Source organism: Canis lupus, chromosome 27 (genome assembly GCF_048164855.1).
Source record: "Canis lupus baileyi chromosome 27, mCanLup2.hap1, whole genome shotgun sequence".
Taxonomy (NCBI): Eukaryota; Metazoa; Chordata; class Mammalia; order Carnivora; family Canidae; genus Canis; species Canis lupus.
Genome location: NC_132864.1, coordinates 25,838,278 through 25,854,564, shown reverse-complemented (window position 1 = coordinate 25,854,564; position 16,287 = coordinate 25,838,278). Strand labels below are relative to the sequence as shown.

Genomic DNA, 16,287 nt, shown 5'->3' with positions numbered 1-16,287 from the left:
GATACCTGTGTTGGTTTCCTTTCCCCATGACTGACGGCCTTCCCCCACCAGAAGGTAAGATACGTGGCAACTGTATCTGTTTTGCTTACCTGGCTCAATCTGGAGGACTGTGCAGATGTGTGGGTGAGTGTTGAGTAGCCCCCATAGAAGGACCATGAGCCCTTAATGAGATGCCGAGTACAAGGCATGACCCAGAGTCCCCATGGATGGGCTGGGGCTGACTAGTGTTTGCTACACCCCATTTCCCTAGTCCTGCCACTGGCATGGCCACGGCACTGCATTCTGGCCCACAGAATAGGGTCAGAGGGACATGAACCACGGGACCCTAAGCCTCTCATGCCACCTCCATGCTCTCTCTTTCCTCATTGGCCAACAATTCAGTGGAAGCTCCTCCGAATACGGTGGAGCTATAGAGTAGAAGAGGCCTGGGTTTCTGAGGACTTAGAGCCACTGAAGTCCAGGGCCATTTGTTATAGCAGCATGTCGTCAGGCTTTGCTGTGTCGGAAACCCCTCCGAAATGCACCTTCAGGCAACATCTTTTTTTTTTTTTACAAGATTTATTTATTTATTTATTTATTTATTTATTTATTTATTTATTTATTTATTTTTATGACAGACAGAGAGAGAGAGAGAGGCAGAGACACAGGAGGAGGGAGAAGCAGGCTCCATGCCAGGAGCCCAACGTGGGATTCCATCCCAGGACTCCAGGATCGCGTCCTGGGCCAAAGGCAGGCCCCAAACCGCTGAGCCACCCAGGGATCCCTTCAGGCAACATCTTACGTCTCATGATTCTTTGGGTTGCTTCTGCGTTTCCTCTGCCTGTTTTGCTCGGGCTCATTCACGTGGCTGCTTTAGGGCAGAGCTGGGCTGAGCTGGAGGGTCTGAAGTGGCTCCTCAGTGTCTGGTGGTTGGTGCTGGCTGCCTCGGGAGCCACCTCTGGTTCCCTCCACGTGGCCTCTCATCCACTGGTAGGCAAGGCCCAGATTCTGCACAGCCTGGTGGTCCCAAGTTCCAAGAGGGCGAGAGAAATGAGACCCAGCCTCAGGAGGCACACAGCGTTAGCCAAGTCACGTCCCGTGGGACAAAGCAAGTCACAGATTCAAGAGGGTGGAGAAACAAAAGCCCATTGCCAAGGCGAGCGGACTCAGAGAGATGGCACCCTTTGGGGGCTATTACTATATAGTCTACCCCAAGGAGTTCATGCAACATGACGTGCGCAGCTGGCCCTTCTGCACCTGCGCCTCCTGTTCTTGTTCTGGTCCCAAGTAACTGCTTTCTGCAGGGCTCCCGTATGCGCACATTTGGTGGCCGGCCACAGGGAAGTCAGTGGGAATTGACTCAGCAGGACAGAACTGCATTGCCTGAGCTCCGGAGCAAAGGGAACTGCCCTCTGGGCCTTGGCTTGGGGCCCGGAGCTCAGAGGAAAGGTCACCCGCTCCCGCTGGCAGGAGGTCTGAGTCAAATAGCTGTTAAACCAAACAAACTAACACCCACCTCCACCACCGCCCACACAGATGTGACCGATTCTTTCCTTGAGAGAGAAAAGAAAAGACTTCTCTTTGTTGTTTGACATCCTGACCTCTGCAGCATGGAAACTAAAAATAATACCCATCCGCAGAGTGCTGTGTGCTTTTCCTATTGGTCTGTACACTCAACAACAGCCTGTGCCATGGACGCCTAGATGAGAGAGGAAAGGGAACTCAGGACAGGAGCAGCAGGGTCACGCTTAGATACAGGTCTTCAGAAATTGAAGCTTACATTTTGTGAATTTACCTTGTATGAATCCATTCATCTTTAACATCCCACCCACCCATCCATCTCCCTATCCATCTCCCCATCTACCCATGCACCTGCCCATCTACCCATCCATGCATCCTTTCATCCATCCATCCATCCATCCATCCATCCCCCCTTCTATCCATCCACGCATTCATCCATCCTTCCATCCTTCCATCCATGCATCCATCCATCCATCCATCCATCCATCCATCCTTCCATCCATCCTTTATTGAGTGCCTTCTATGTGCTCAGCCTCATGTCAAGAATTCACTGGTGAATTCACTGGTCCTCTGAGCATCAGAAGACCCATTAGGAATCTGCCTTCATGGTCCAGAGGAGTTTTAGACAATAGCAAAGGAAACAAAACAATAAACATTAGAATTGCTTTTTGGGTAGGCATATTAAGCCACTGTCCAGAGGATGCAATTTGAAACCCTTTTTTTTTTTTTTTGAGTTAGGTGCTGCTATAAGAACGCAACTATTTTTTTTTATTTCATTCTCATTACAACTTTATAAGGTTCTTACTATTAATATTCCTGTTTCAAAGAAAGGCAAGCAGAGACCCAGGCTGGTAAGGTGACAAAGTCACATAGCTGGCAGGTGGCAGAGCTCGGATTGGAACGTAAGTGGGTCCACTGTGGAGAAATCACCCACATCTGGGGCCTCCTGCCTCGTTCATTCTGTGCCTTGCAGCCGCATCAGGGCTAGGGTGCCTGGGGTCTTCCTGCAGAGTCACTCTCTTGCACCTGCTCTTGGTCTGATGATGACTCAAGTCTCTGGGAACAGGATAAACATTAATCCAGCTTGTCTCTGCCAGGCCGCAGGACAGCCACACCTCCTGCTTTGCTCATAACCCTGCCTACCAGGGTGTCACTGGCCATCAGCTTGGGCCCTCTGTGGCCATCAGCACACGGCTGGCAGCCACAGAATCTCAGATCAATTCCTTAGGGACATAAGCAAGGTTGGTACTAAAAGACAAAGCAGTGGCTACCATCCGGGGTCCCCAAAAGCATCCAAAAAGCATCCTGCTGCAGATGTCCACACAACCACAGACTTGCTGTGTGACTCTGGGCAAGTTCGGCCTCTCTCTGGACCTCTGTTCTCCTCCCGCACCGCTGATGGGGCTCGGACCTTGCTGAACTCATTCATCCAGCTGTTGAGAACCTACCATGTACCAGGTTTCATGTTAGGGCCCGGGGAGGGATGAAGCATGGTCATCCAGTTACAGAGAAAAATTGCAAGGGGTTTTGGGAATATAAAACAGGCCGGCCTGACCTAGATTAAAGGGCACAAAGGGCCCCTTGGGGAAGTGACATTTCAGCTGAGACTTGAAGGAGGACTGAAGATAACTCCATCCAGATCCCGAAAAGGGAATTCTAGGCAGAGGATCCAGCATCTGCAGAGCTTCAATGTGCGAAAATGTCCGGAACCTGAGAAACTGCCAAATGGCAGGACAAGCCTAAGGAGGTCAGGGGGCCCAGTCGTGCCGGTCCTTGGAGACAGCACTGGGATGGGGACCTTGAGCAGAGGGAGATGTGAAGCCACTGAGTTCCATGGGGCCCAGAAACTCATGCAACAGGCTCTGTAGACACCACTTGTTGGGCTGGAGGCTGCACAGAAGGAGGCCAGGTAGGACATTGAGGTCAAGAAATGAACTTGACCCATTTCACAATATTGCCAAGAGTGGATTCAGTAAGAGACCTTGGGTTGGGGGATAGGACAGGGACTAATGGCTTTAACTGGAGCCTAGAAATTCACACTGTGGGAGGGCAGGGCTCAGAACTTTGTGTGAGCAATTGTATAATTCAGTTATCCTTTTCCCATTGGTTAAAGCATCCTATTGGCTCTGGGACCTAGCCTTCAACTAGAGCTCTACCAACTGCAGGTAGCAGAGAACTTGACCTGAGAAAAGGGAATTTGTGGACTTCTGTTTTGAACAACCCAGGGGCAGAACTTCAGGTGTGGCTTGATCCAGGGGCTTGAATGATGCTACCAGGATCCAATTCCTCTCTCTACTCAGCTCCACTTCCTCAGGGTTGGTTCCATGTAGGTCCTTCATCAAAACTACTGTTGTCAGCTCTACATTCCATTCATTCTTCATTCCTCTGAGCATCAGAAAAGAGGTCCCAGGCTCTTCTCTGCACCCAAACCCAAATGGATTGGGACCATGAGTGGCCAGAAAGACAGAAGGTGCTAACTGCTTGGCTGGGGTCACATGCTCCACCACGGGCATCCAGCGGGCGGAGGTCAACTTTCTTAAAAGCCCAGAGAGTGAAGGGGTGGGTGAGTGTGAGCAAAGAAAACCCTCACCCTAGCAAAACTAGGGCACTCTTGCCATACAGAAGAAGGGGGTAACAAGCTCAAAGGAAAGAGCCTCACATTTTCACCACGTAGAGGAGCCCTGCGATCCTCCAGAGGTGAGATCCTCCTGGGGTCTTCCTGGGGACTGAGAGCTGTTGCAAGGTTGCTAAGGGTGAGACAAAGAGTGACATCATTACCAAGGGTCAGGACTGGGTGTCAGTCAGGAAGACGAGGGGAAGAATCAGGGATGACCAGAATCATCAGAAATCAGAGAGCTAGAGGAACTGCTGGCGTGTGTTGTGTCCTGAGCACGTAGATATGATATCGTGAACTCTGCATGTGCCCCAGAGAGCAGCTTATATGGACCTGGGCTGGGAGCAGGGGTGCTCTGGTCATCCTCCTCCCTCCCCCTTGCACCCCAGACAGCTAAGAAGGGGTTTATCTCCATCACCTGCCAGCATACAGGGGCTTCTATGGGACTCAGGCACCCCACGGTGGGGGTCTGAGAAGATCAGTGGAAGGTCTGGGTCTCCCTCTGGGTGGGCTGTGGGCCGCCCAGGGCCTCTGCTGCTTAAGGAGCCCAGTCCCATGAGCACGAATGCTGTCCGGCACCTACAGGGCTGATGACACGATGAGGTCTCTGGAGGCCCAAATGCTCCTTTCCACCTGTCCAGCCCTGGACTCCTGAACTGGGCACTGCCTGGGCGGCAGTCACACTCCCAAACCTCTTTGCAGTCTGGGTCCCCTGCCTTCGGGGTCTCTGTGCCTGAGGGTGACCACATGTCCCGGCTCCCCTGGGCAGGCTCGGGCTGTCATCCTTGTGTCATTATTCACGGTGCCCCTTTCATTCTCCAGGGGTCCTGGTTTGGATGATAAATTACGGGCCACTTGATACATCCCTCCAGGCCAAGCGGCCGCCCACTTTCTTTGTCACAGAATCCTTGCTGATTCTGAGAGCTCTTAAAACCTGAATCCAAACTATTAGCAACCCAAGCATCCCCTGTCACCCTACCTCCCCAGATTTGTTTATACCCAGTCCCCCAGGAGAGAGGTCCCTCAGGCAAGGACAGGTGAAATGATTCCTTTTAAAGCAGCAAAGAGAAAAGATTCCAATCAAAACCGTTCCAGTCCCAAGGGCTTTCCTGCCTCTGCCTCCTCCACATTCCTGTCCTCGTTTGTCCCCACAATAAACCCCCTGTTTTTAAGGTACCTTGCGTGGGGCTCTTTTTCCTGCAACAAAAAGACGAGTACCTAAAATAGGCCAGAGCCTGGGCCTGTGGCCAAATTTGGATGAAAAACTGGGTCAGGCAGGGGAGGGAGCTGCAGGCTGGGATCCTTGAGGATTGGGCTAGACAGCTCCAGCTGATGGGGCATTTCTGGGTGCCAGGTATGGAGGCTGCACATTGGCCGATCATGAGCTCATTTAATCCTCTGATTGCCCGAGGAGGGGGTACCATTATCTCTGGTGCACAGAGGAGGAAACTGAGGCTCCGAGAGTCAGGACTAGGGGCTGCCATCTCAGTTTTCTGACTCCAGAGTCTGCACTTTGGGGCACAGGGCAGACTTCCAAACTCTGAGAGGGTAGCTAGCATCTCAGCCATCTGGCATTTCGAAGCGCGGCCCAGCTTGCCCCAAGCCGGAGCTCCTTGGCACAAGCGTGTCTGAAGTTCCCTTCACCATTTTAAAAGTGAGTTTAAGGAACGAGAAACAGCCACAGGCCATGGTTTTGATTTAAACAGCTTTAAGTGAAGGGAGGAAATTGTTGCTTGCTTCAGGCATAGCTGGATCCAGGGGTTCACGTGATGTCCCCCTAAGTGCCTGGCACTCAATTCTCGATCTTTCTTCTTCCCTCTGTGTGTTGCTCTCTCTATGAGGCAGGAGGAATGGCCGTGGGCAGCCCCAAGCCTCATTGCGATCATTTGCAATCCAAAAGGGGAAAGGCTTTCTCTGACTCCCTATCTTTCTATATCTCTTTCTCTCTTCCTCGCCTCTTTTTGCCTCGCTGACACAGGAATCCAAAGAAGGGTGGGGATTGGCTCTGCTTGGATCGCATGGCTACCTCAGGACCAATCCCTGGGTCTGAGAGGATAGGGCCATGGCTTTAGGAGGGGCTCAGCCTGCCGCAGGCTCTCTCCCATGGTGAGGAAGGTGGCAGGTTGTGATTAGGAGCACCTGGGTGGCTCAGCGGTTGAGCATCTGCCTTTGGCTCAGGTTGTGATCCCGGGGTCCCGGGACTGAGTCCCGCATTGGGCTCCCCGCATGGAGCCTGCTTCTCCCCCTGCCTGTGTCTCTGCCTCTCTCTCTATGCCTCTCATGAGTACAGAAATAAAATCTTTAAAAAATAATAATAAAAAGATTGTGATGAACAGCCTGGAGGTACCATGAGGGGTGGGGGAGGCATGGTTCCATTAGGGAAAGGATGCTGGCGGTCAAAACCAAAACACCCACTGTTCTTAGAAAGAAAGATATGTTACTGAGATAACCAGTTTAAAAGTTCTTAATATGCTTGTCACTGCGCTTCCCTGAGTGCAGCATTTGATCTGTACCGCCCTGGGGCATCCATTAGTCTGGGGGAGATTAGAGTTTATTTCAGAAAACAAAAAGAGAAAGACAGAGGTGATGTCCAGCTTTTGACATTAGAAATTGGATGATGCGCCAGACAACAGCCGGAGGGATTCTCCTGATTCCTCATGTTTCAGCTTATTGATAATTATGTCAGACGACTGAGAACATAGCTTTCCCAGGAGCTGGATGGTGTGTTCCGTCCACCTAGAACCACTGGACCGACTCTTTGTAAAGGGAGGAGATGATGTACATAAGCAGCAGAAATGTCGGCGCATTTTCTGACTTCAGGGTTGCAGGGAGAAGTGGCAGCCAAATGGTCAGATCCTGCTTCCATGATGCCCGCCTGCAGCCGGCATCGGGAGTTATTATTTCTGAGCACTTACTGTCTCCCAGGCCCTGCGCTATGCAAGAGCTGATTCATTTTTTTTTTATATCCCTATGAAGTAAGAACTTGATCAATCAGGAGTCTTGATTGCAAGCACGTTCTATCAACTTGAATGTGTGTTTTTTTCTTAAGATTTTATTTATTTATTAATGAGAGACACAGAGAGGGGGAGGGGGAGAGGGAGAGAGAGAGAGAGAGAGAGAGAGAGAGAGAGAGAGGCAGAGACACAGGCAGAGGGAGAAGCAGGCTCCATGCAGGGAGCCCAATGTGGGACTGGATCCTGGGTTTCCAGGATCAGGCCCTGGGCCGAAGGCAGCGCTAAATGGCTGAGGCACCCGGGCTGCCCAACTTGACTGTGTTTAAAGCAAACAGGGGAAGGTATTAGATGATATATCTGGGACAGCGTGATGATTAATTTTATGTGCCAACATGACCTGGTCACGGGGTGCCCAGATATTTGGTCAAACGTTAGGACAAGCATGTCTTCAAGAGGGATTTTGGGTAAGATTCACACCTGAATCGGTAGACTGAGTGAAGCAGATGTGCTCTCTAGAGTGGGGGGCCCTCCCTTAATCACTCAAAAGCCTGAGTAGAACAAAAGAGCTGACTCTCTCTGAGTAAGAGGGAACTCCTCCTGCCTGATTGCCTGGAGCTAGGACATCAGTCTTCTTCTGCCCTTGGACCTGAACTGAAACCCTGGCTCTCCGTGGTTCTCAGGCCTGCTGGGTTTTGGAGTGGAACTTGGAGCACTCTGGAGAACTCTAATATAGACATCCAAGACAGATTCTGTGTAGGTTTCAGGTAAGGGTGGATCCAGGAGCTTAAACGATGTTAGGAGGCCCTGCCATCACTTGCCAGATCTTAGAACTTCTTCACGTGTTATGCACGATAGTGGACACTGGCAACACTGGCTCATGTTTTTCTTTTCTTTTTTTAAGATTTTATTTATTTATTCATGAGAGACACACAGAGAGAGGCAGAGACATAAGCAGAGGGAGAAGCAGGCTCCCTGCAGGGAGACTGGCGAGAGACTCAATCCCAGGACCCCAGGATCACACCTGAGCCAAAGGCAGATGCTCAACCACTGAGCCACCCAGGTGCCCTGGCTCATGTTTTTATAAACTTCACACTTTAAGAAAGAAAGAACATCTCCCTACATTCATCTGATTGGCCTCACTTGGGTCAAATGTCTTTTCCTGGACCAAACGCTGAGGGCAAGAGGATGTGCTGTAGCAGGGCACCAGGATTGACAGGACACACAGAGTAGGGGAGGAGTCCTACGAAGCAAAGTGGGCCAGACTCCAACTACAGAGCAGGTGGGCACTGTTACTGGGTCCATTTGTGAGATGAGGAAACTGGCTCAGGCTATGTACGGGACCAGCCACTCACAAGTCTCAGAGCATAATTGCGAGATTCAAACCCAGGGCTTCCGTGGGCTCTAACAACTACTCCAGCCTGTCTCTTGCCCCTTAGTCCTCTTCACAAAGCCAAAGTCCTCCAGCACTCCAACTGTTGGTCCTCGTACGCAGAGTTGCAAGTGCCCGCCTTGTACCTGGCACAAAGTTGGGGTGCAGGAAATGTGAGTACCTCCCTCGCCACCGGACAGAGCCCTCAATGCCTTGCCACAGGCAGGTCTTTTCAGTACACCCCATCAGATCTTCGTTTGGATTCTTCTCCCCAACCTCAGCGACAAGGAGGGACCAAGTGACAAGCTGAGTCTGCCGGGGGGTTGGCATCGGTCCGCATACATCCGTTCTCGTCCTCATGCATTTTCATTCCATGCGAGCACTGCCTATTTTGGGCAGCTCGCGAACAGGTGTTTCTTCACGACCACAGTTTACCACGAGTATTTTTAGTACCCTCATCTTGGTAAATTGTTGGGATTTTGTTGGTTCTCTGGGGAACAGACAAAACATCTTCTGCCCAAGCCTCGCAGGAGATGCCAGCAGTGGGTTAGCATAGCGATTAGACATTAGTGATTTGTTGCTGCATATCAAATTGCCCCAGAACTTGGCAGCTTAAAATGATAAACATGTATTGTCTCGCTCTTTCTGCGGGTCTGGAAGGCAGGAGCACCTCAGCTGGCTGGTTCTAGCTCGGGGTCTCTCATGGAGTTGCCAACAGGATGTGAGCGGGCTGAACGCATCTGAGGGCTTGACCGGGGCTGGAGCCTTCCAGAAGGCTTCTGCACACAGCTGCTGGCCATAGTCCCCAGGTCCCCACCGCGTGAGTCCCTCCATAAGGCTACTGGAGTGTCCTGATGACATGGTGGCTGGCTTCCCCAGAGTGGCGATGCTCCCGAGGGCAAGGAGGGAGCCCCAATGTCCTATCCTTGGAAGCTGTCGCCTGTCACTTCCATCCTGTTCTGCTCATTAGAAGGGCTCCAGAAAGCCCAGCCTGCACTGGAGCATTCCACCTCTCCAAGGGAGGATCAAAGGAGGTGTGGACCTATTTTTCATCGGTGGAGGCATATTGTAGAGCATGACATCGGCCCCAGCTCTTTCCTCTCCCTGCAAGTGACCTTTAGTTCCTTCTGCTAAGGGATGGAGTAGAGCTCCCCACCCTTTGATGCGGAGCTCGGTCCTGTGGCTTGCTGAGTTCAATAGAATGAGGCTGGAGTGATGTGTGCTGGTCCCCAGGCTAGGTCCCAAGAAGCCTGGACCGTTTCTGTCACCTTCTTGCCCTCCTGCCATTGCCAGGAGAGGCGCGCATCCCACCAGCCCACTGCCCCCCGGAGCGGCTGAGAGTCGCAGGGAACAGAACACAGCTGCCCCGCTGAGCCCAGCCTGGCACAGCCAACACACAGCACACGTGTGAGCTGGATAAACACGTCTCGATCTGCGGCACCGTGATTTTTTTTTTTAGACTGCACAGTACTTAAATGTTATCCCAGCATAAAGTGACACCATTTCCCAAGGAAGTGATACAGTTTTGCACATTATTTTACAGTAAAAGGAGCTACAGCTGCCTGTGCTTGTGCTTTGGGTTTGTTCTGCAGTAAATGAACCACCGCCCGTGCCTCTTCACCTGGTGAGAGTCCCCGTGGGACATCCGGTGAGCTTCTCCCAACACCAGACCCGCCCTTTGTGCTGGCTCAGCTCCTGTGTGACAGTGCGATAGTCCTTAAACTCCCTGGGCCATAGAGTCTAGAGTCAAACACATTGGGGAGTGGGGAATCCCTGGGTGGCTCAGCAGTTTGGCGCTGCCTTCAGTCCCGGGCATGATCCTGGAGCCCCGGGATCGAGTCTCACATCGGGTTCCCTGCTTAGAGCCTGCTTCTCCCTCTGTCTGTCTGTCTCTCTCTCATGAATAAATAAATAAAATATTTAAAAACACACATTGGGGGGACCCTGAAAGCTGGCTGTACCCCCCTTCCAGCTGGATGACCTTGGGAAGTGGCTAGAGCTCTCCATGCTCCTGCTGCCTTGTTCGCAAAGTGAGGGCCAGGTAGCCGTGGGAACTTACATTCTCGGGTAACTGTGGGAATTTGATTCAATCCAAAGGTAAAGTCATATCCCCGCATTTGTGTGTTTAAAGTGGGAATAATAGTAGTTAGCTCGTACCCCTATCCATAAAAAGTTTCCCCAGCTGTAATGGAAGGGCCTGGGTTTGCCCTGTGGTGCCGTAGGGCTGATACTGGGAGCAGATGTGAAAGGGCTCCCCTGGGGGGACGGTAAGGTGGAGAACCCCCACTTCCACTCTGGCATTCCCTTATCTGCTCTGCATACTGGGGTGCCTTATGCTAGATTATCCAGAAAACAGTTTCTTTGCTTAAAAAAGAAAATGGAAACCGTTGGATCAGATTGTCTTGCAGGGCCTTCCCGGTTTGACATTTGGGGATTTCATTGCAGGGGGGCCGACCGAGGGCTGCTCAGTGGGCGCGAGGGGCTGCTGTGCGGCCGTGCAGACCCCTGGCCCCATGGCTTCAGGGCCCAGGGCCAGGCCGCCCTCCGGCTCCAGACATGGCCCAGTGCCCGCTCCGCTCTGCCACCCCCAGCACCCCCCTCGCTAATGGTTCTCCTCCTCCAGACCTCGCCATGCTCTGTTTCCTTTTGTATATTTTAAACCATGCTTCTTGGCTTCCAGCCCCAGAACCCTGGAGGAAAACATCGCTGGCGGGGGGGGGGGGGGGGGGGGGGGGGGGGGGAGGGGGGGGGAGGGGGGGGAAGGGAGATGCCTTTAAATGTAAAGATACAATGCAAACCACCTCAACTCTGTGAGCTAAAAGCCCAGCAGTGGGCATCCGTGCAGGGGGCAGCTGCTTGGGGGTAGGCTCTCTGTCCCCTCTTCCTTTTTGATCTTTTATTAAGGGCTTGTTTTGGTTCTGTGGTTGCTATGCTACGGGAGCATTTGGTGGCTGCTTGGAGAGGCCACGTGGAAGACTGTTTGTATCAGTTCTACCCTGGAGGCAAGAACTTAGCAGGTGGCCAAGCTTCAGGTTGAGGAGGGATCCAGATCGTGGGGGGTGGGGGATATCGTGGGGTCTTCAGGAGGAAGCAGGCTGACAACAGCCACAGGGACCCAGCCCCTGGACATGGCCCAGAGAGAGCCAATGGACCCCGACGTGCTGTGTGATCTGTAGAAAGTCTTCCACCTCTCTGAGTCCGAGTCTCCTGATCTGTCCAAGAAGAACAGGTGCCCAAACAACCTTGCTGGGGTGAGGACATGGAAGTGAGGAAAGAAAAATGAAATCTTTGCTGATGGTCTATTATACGGCACCCATCATCTCCTGAAATCTTTACAATGCCCCATTTTGCAGATGTGGAAGGGGAGACCCAGAGAAGTGGGGTGACTTGCCTAAAGCTGCACAGCCCGGGAGAGAAGGTTGTTCATAATCCCCCTCACACCTTCCCTGATGCTCGGTTTCTTTCTTTTTTTTTTTTTTTTTTTAGTATAACACCCAGTGCTCATCCCATCAAGTGCCCGCCTCAGTGCCCATCACCCAGTCACCCTCACCCCCGCCCACCTCCCTTTCCACCACCCCTTGTTCGTTTCCCAGAGTTGGGAGTCTCTCGTTATGCTGAGTGAAATAAGTCAATCGGAGAAGGGGAATATCAGAAAATGATGCTCGGTTTCTAACAGCCTAATGATTCTGTGGAGCACGGGCATCGCACGGCTCTGTCCCAGTGCTGCCCCCACAGGAGCATTAGCGATCCTTCCAGCAACGCTGTAAGGTAGGTATTGCTCTTCTCGTTTCTAGGAATGAGAAAATTAGGGTTGCTTGGGAGCCTCGCTCAGTTGCCCAGCCCGGAAGCTGGAGAGCTGGGATTTGGGTCCAATGAGCCCCTTTCAACGTCAGCAGCCCGGGGGCTGCTCAAGGAGAAGTTAGATAACGTATTCCCCGACCACAGGGGTGATCACTGCGGTGTGGTTTCTAGTAACACACGAGGGAAGCAGCATCAATGCCCGTCAGGATGGGACTCGATTAGCAGCTTGCATTACGCGTAGACAACGAAGCAGTCCACCCCGGTTACCAGGAAGGATCTAAATCTCCTACCTGTGACAACATGATGCATATAAACATACAGTGAGACAGGCAGGACACCTTAAGGCCGGGGACGGGAGGGAGCGGTTGGGGGGAGGTGCACGGCCCTGTATCTGGAACATTTTACTTCTCAAGAAAGCAATGTCTGAAGAAAGAAAGGAACAGATGCGCTTTGAGAAGTAGAAAGGATTGGATCGCATGGAGCTCTAGGAGTTGCCCGCGAGGCTCCCAAAGGCCCCTTCCGAGAAGCGGGTGCAGAGGAGAAGTCCCACCCCATCCCTCAGCTGTTGGCCTCTCTCATTCAAAGAAAACAGCTTCTGCCTCTCTGCATGTTCCCCAACTCCACACACTAGCCAGAGGGGGTGCTCTCCGGGGCCAATCAGATGGCGCCACTGCCTTGCTCAGAACCCTCCCATGGCTCCCCAGTGCCTTCAAGATCAAGCCCCAACTTCTTTCTGTGGTCACCATGTACCTCCAGGGTGCTGCTACCTGGCCAGCCTTACCTTTTCCTCCTGCACCCCACAGAAGCCCCAGGTCAACCTGCAAAACCACCCACATCTCCCTTCAGCTAATACAGTTTTTCTCCCCTGGATAATTTTGCACTCACGATCCCCTTGTTCTGGGTAGCCCTCTCCCCACTGCCAGCCTTGTCCATGTGATGTTCAGAGCCAGACTCTTCACCCAGGTGCACAAAGCTGCCTGGGGAAAGCCTGAAACGCTGTGCCAAAAAAGTTGGAGGATGGGCCCTTCTCCACTTCCCCCATCTGATTTCCTGCAGTCTGTTTGCTGGTCAACAGCTTGCATGTAAAATTGAGGGTAAAAGTCAGCTCTTTTCACTCAAAACCGAATGCATGCCCCGCCCCCCCCCCACAGTTGAATAAAACAAAAGGACAAAACGACATTGTCCTGTCCTCTTGTTTAGCCCACAGGCGTCCCGCTGGCTGAGCACAGGGGGACCCGCTCCAGATACACTGCACACCTGCACCGCCCTCCCCACTCCCCCTCTCTTCAAGGCTTCGAGCCCAAAGACCACAGGCAGCAAATGCACCCCAAATTCTCTTCTGTTTCCTCTTTCCAGAACTAAGGGAAGGAAGCAAGATGGGGCTATTTGTGTGTGTGCACACACATGTAAAGTCCCTTTCCTTCCTGTGACTCCACAGCTTCTTTGAATAGAGTTGCTATATATAAAACACATAAAAAATATACCTAAGATGCATGTACGTATTAAACGTGTGCATATTCGTGTGTGTATGTGTGTGTATTAGGTACTCATGTTTTGCTGTTTGCCCGATACCAAAGCCTATGCCTCTGAGCCTCAGTTTCCCCGTCTGTGAGATGAGAGGCTTCACCCCTTCCAGCCCAGGTAGTTTATCTGAGTCTGCAGGACGCGAGGTGAATGCCCACTTTGTACCATTTGTCCTAACTGTTCCCTCACTGTCTGCAACCTTGCCTGAAGCCCCATTATTTGCGACCCCATCCACCACCCTCTAAAAAATGTGTAACCACAGCCTGGGCATCCCTCATCCCCTAGAGCAGTGGTTCTCACTGCATCCCCACCTCCCCTGGGTAATGATTTTGCCCCCAGGAGATATTTGGCCAGGCTAGAGACTTGGTTGTCACAACTTGGGGCTGCTGCTGACCCCTAGCGGACAGAGGCTAGGGATGCTGCTAAACCTCGTGCCAGGTGCAGAAGGACCCCACCGAGGCCAAGCATACCTGTCCTGGAGCCCTTATCACACACTGTTCTTTATACCCTCCAGACTGAAACACTGGAACATCCTGGTGGCCCCGAGGCAGGAGGAACATTGAAATTTTTTTTTAAGATTTTATTTATTTGGCAGAGGGAGAGAGCACAAATAGAGCAGCAGGCAGAGAGAGGAGAAGCAGGCTCTCTACTGAGCAGAGAGCCAGATATGGGGCTTGATCCCAGGATTATGACCTGAGCCGAAGGCAGACGCTTAACCAACTGAGCCACCCAGGTGCCCCAGCATTGAAAGTTTAAAAGAGGGACGCCAGGGTGGCTCAGCGGTTAAGGGTCTGCTTTCAGCTCAGGTTGTGATCCCAGGGTCCTGGGATCGAGTCCACACTGGGCTCCCTGCACGGAGCCTGCTTCTCCCTCTGCCTGTGTCTCTGCCTCTCTCTCTCTCTCTCTCTCATGAATAAATAAATACATAAATCTTTTTAAAAATAACTTTATTTTTTAAAATTTTATTTATTTATTCATGAGAGACACAGAGAGAGAGAGAGAGGCAGAGAGACAGGGAGAGGGAGAAGCAGACTCCACGCAGGGGGCCCGATGCAGGACTCGACCCCGGGACTCCAGGACCAAGTCCTAGGCTGAGGACAGGTGCTAAACCGCTGAGCCACCCAGAGATCCCCCCAAAAAAGAAAGTTTAAAAGAGAGAAGTTAGGTTTGTTTTGCAGCAACAAAGCACCTTGCTCTGGGCCCAGGCTTCTGAGGCATGAATAACCTCATGCACCCTATTTTCAGATGAGAACACTGAGGCTCAGTTGCTTAAGGCACACAGCTATGAAGAGTCAGGAGTTACATCTCATGGTGTGACACATCCCGGGGTCTGTACTCTGAAAGGGACTCCTGGGGGATCAGCACCAGCTCAGAAGAGGAGGAAGCATTTCTGCAAGACCCTGAACAATGAGTGGACTTCAGAAGATGGGGGGTTGGGCACACATCAAGAGAGCAAGACAAGTTTTTCCTCTCGCTGCCTGATTTTCATTAGACTGAATTTTCCATGGCCTTTTGCCTGGACATGACAGATTCTAAGGAGATCGTCCTATTGGTCAGTCCCTGATCTCAGGGTTTAACCACTCATTTATTCATTCTATAAATCTGTCAAGCCTGAAGCACACATGTGCCAGGCTTTTGGATATATGGAATGTAAAATTAGGCCTGGCTCTTGCCCTCATGGAGACTTGGGTCAAGGAGGGCATAGAAATGAATCAAGGAATCAGACAAAGAAATGTGGAACAACACGTGTGATTAGGCCTTCAGGAAAGAGGTGAGCAGAGTGGAAATATGTGTGTCATCAGAGGATTGGCCTGGCCGGTGAGCTGAGGTGTGAAGACCACACGGGGGCTCATGAGACCAGCTGGGGAAGCCCTGTGGCTGGAGGGCTCAGAATGGGTCCAAAGGACAGAAAGAACTAGTGAGTCCATGTAGGAGGAGGCACTGACACGAGGCAGGGGCTACTCTTCAAAGGTGTTGTGAGGGGGCAGCTGGGTAGCTCAGCCGGTCTGACTTTGGCTCAGGTCATGATCTCAGGGTCCTGGGATTAAGTCGGTATCGGGGCTCCCTGCTCAGAGGGGAGTCTGCTTGTCCCTCTGCCCCTCTCCCTGTTCTTTCTCTTTCAAGTAAATAACTAAAACCAGTTTTTAAAGGAAAGGTGTTGTGAGTTGGTGATTAGGGTCTTCATCCTGAGGGTACTGGGGAACCATGGCAGGTTTAAGCAGGAGGGTGTCATGATTGGATTTGCATTTGGAGAAGATTCTTCTGACAGCCTCATGGAGCATAGACTGTAACTCACAGAGGGAGTGTGGTGAGACCTTTGAGAAGGCTATTGGGATTGTGTGAACAAGAGAGGGTACCAACCCGGATCTGGGGATGGCTGACTAGCAGGTGGATTTAACAGAAATTCAGAAGGCTGAAAGGATGATGAAAATTCAGAAGACCAGGGAATCTGGGGTGGCTCAGTGGTTGAGCATCTGCCTTTGGCTCAGGTCATGGTCTCATGGGCCTGGGATTGAGTCCTGCAT

At 51.9% G+C, this 16,287-nt stretch overlaps 2 long non-coding RNA genes across 3 annotated transcripts; one reads left to right on the top strand and one right to left on the bottom strand.

Annotated features, from left to right (window-relative positions):
• Positions 1-2,264: 2,264 nt before the first annotated feature.
• On the bottom strand, positions 2,265-10,554 carry LOC140618993 (uncharacterized). Its single transcript, XR_012018966.1, has 3 exons — positions 10,497-10,554; positions 4,160-4,247; positions 2,265-2,556 (listed from the first exon to the last, which is right to left on the bottom strand). It is a non-coding gene; the product is annotated as an uncharacterized lncRNA (long non-coding RNA).
• An 836-nt stretch (positions 10,555-11,390) lies between these two features.
• Positions 11,391-13,755, top strand: LOC140618992 (uncharacterized). 2 transcript variants are annotated; one of them, XR_012018965.1, is made up of 5 exons: positions 11,391-11,688; positions 11,791-11,855; positions 12,031-12,205; positions 12,652-13,332; positions 13,439-13,755. It is a non-coding gene; the product is annotated as an uncharacterized lncRNA (long non-coding RNA). The 2 variants fall into 2 exon arrangements; XR_012018964.1 differs by lacking the exons at positions 12,031-12,205; positions 12,652-13,332 and having other exon boundaries at positions 13,439-13,753.
• Positions 13,756-16,287: the final 2,532 nt, after the last annotated feature.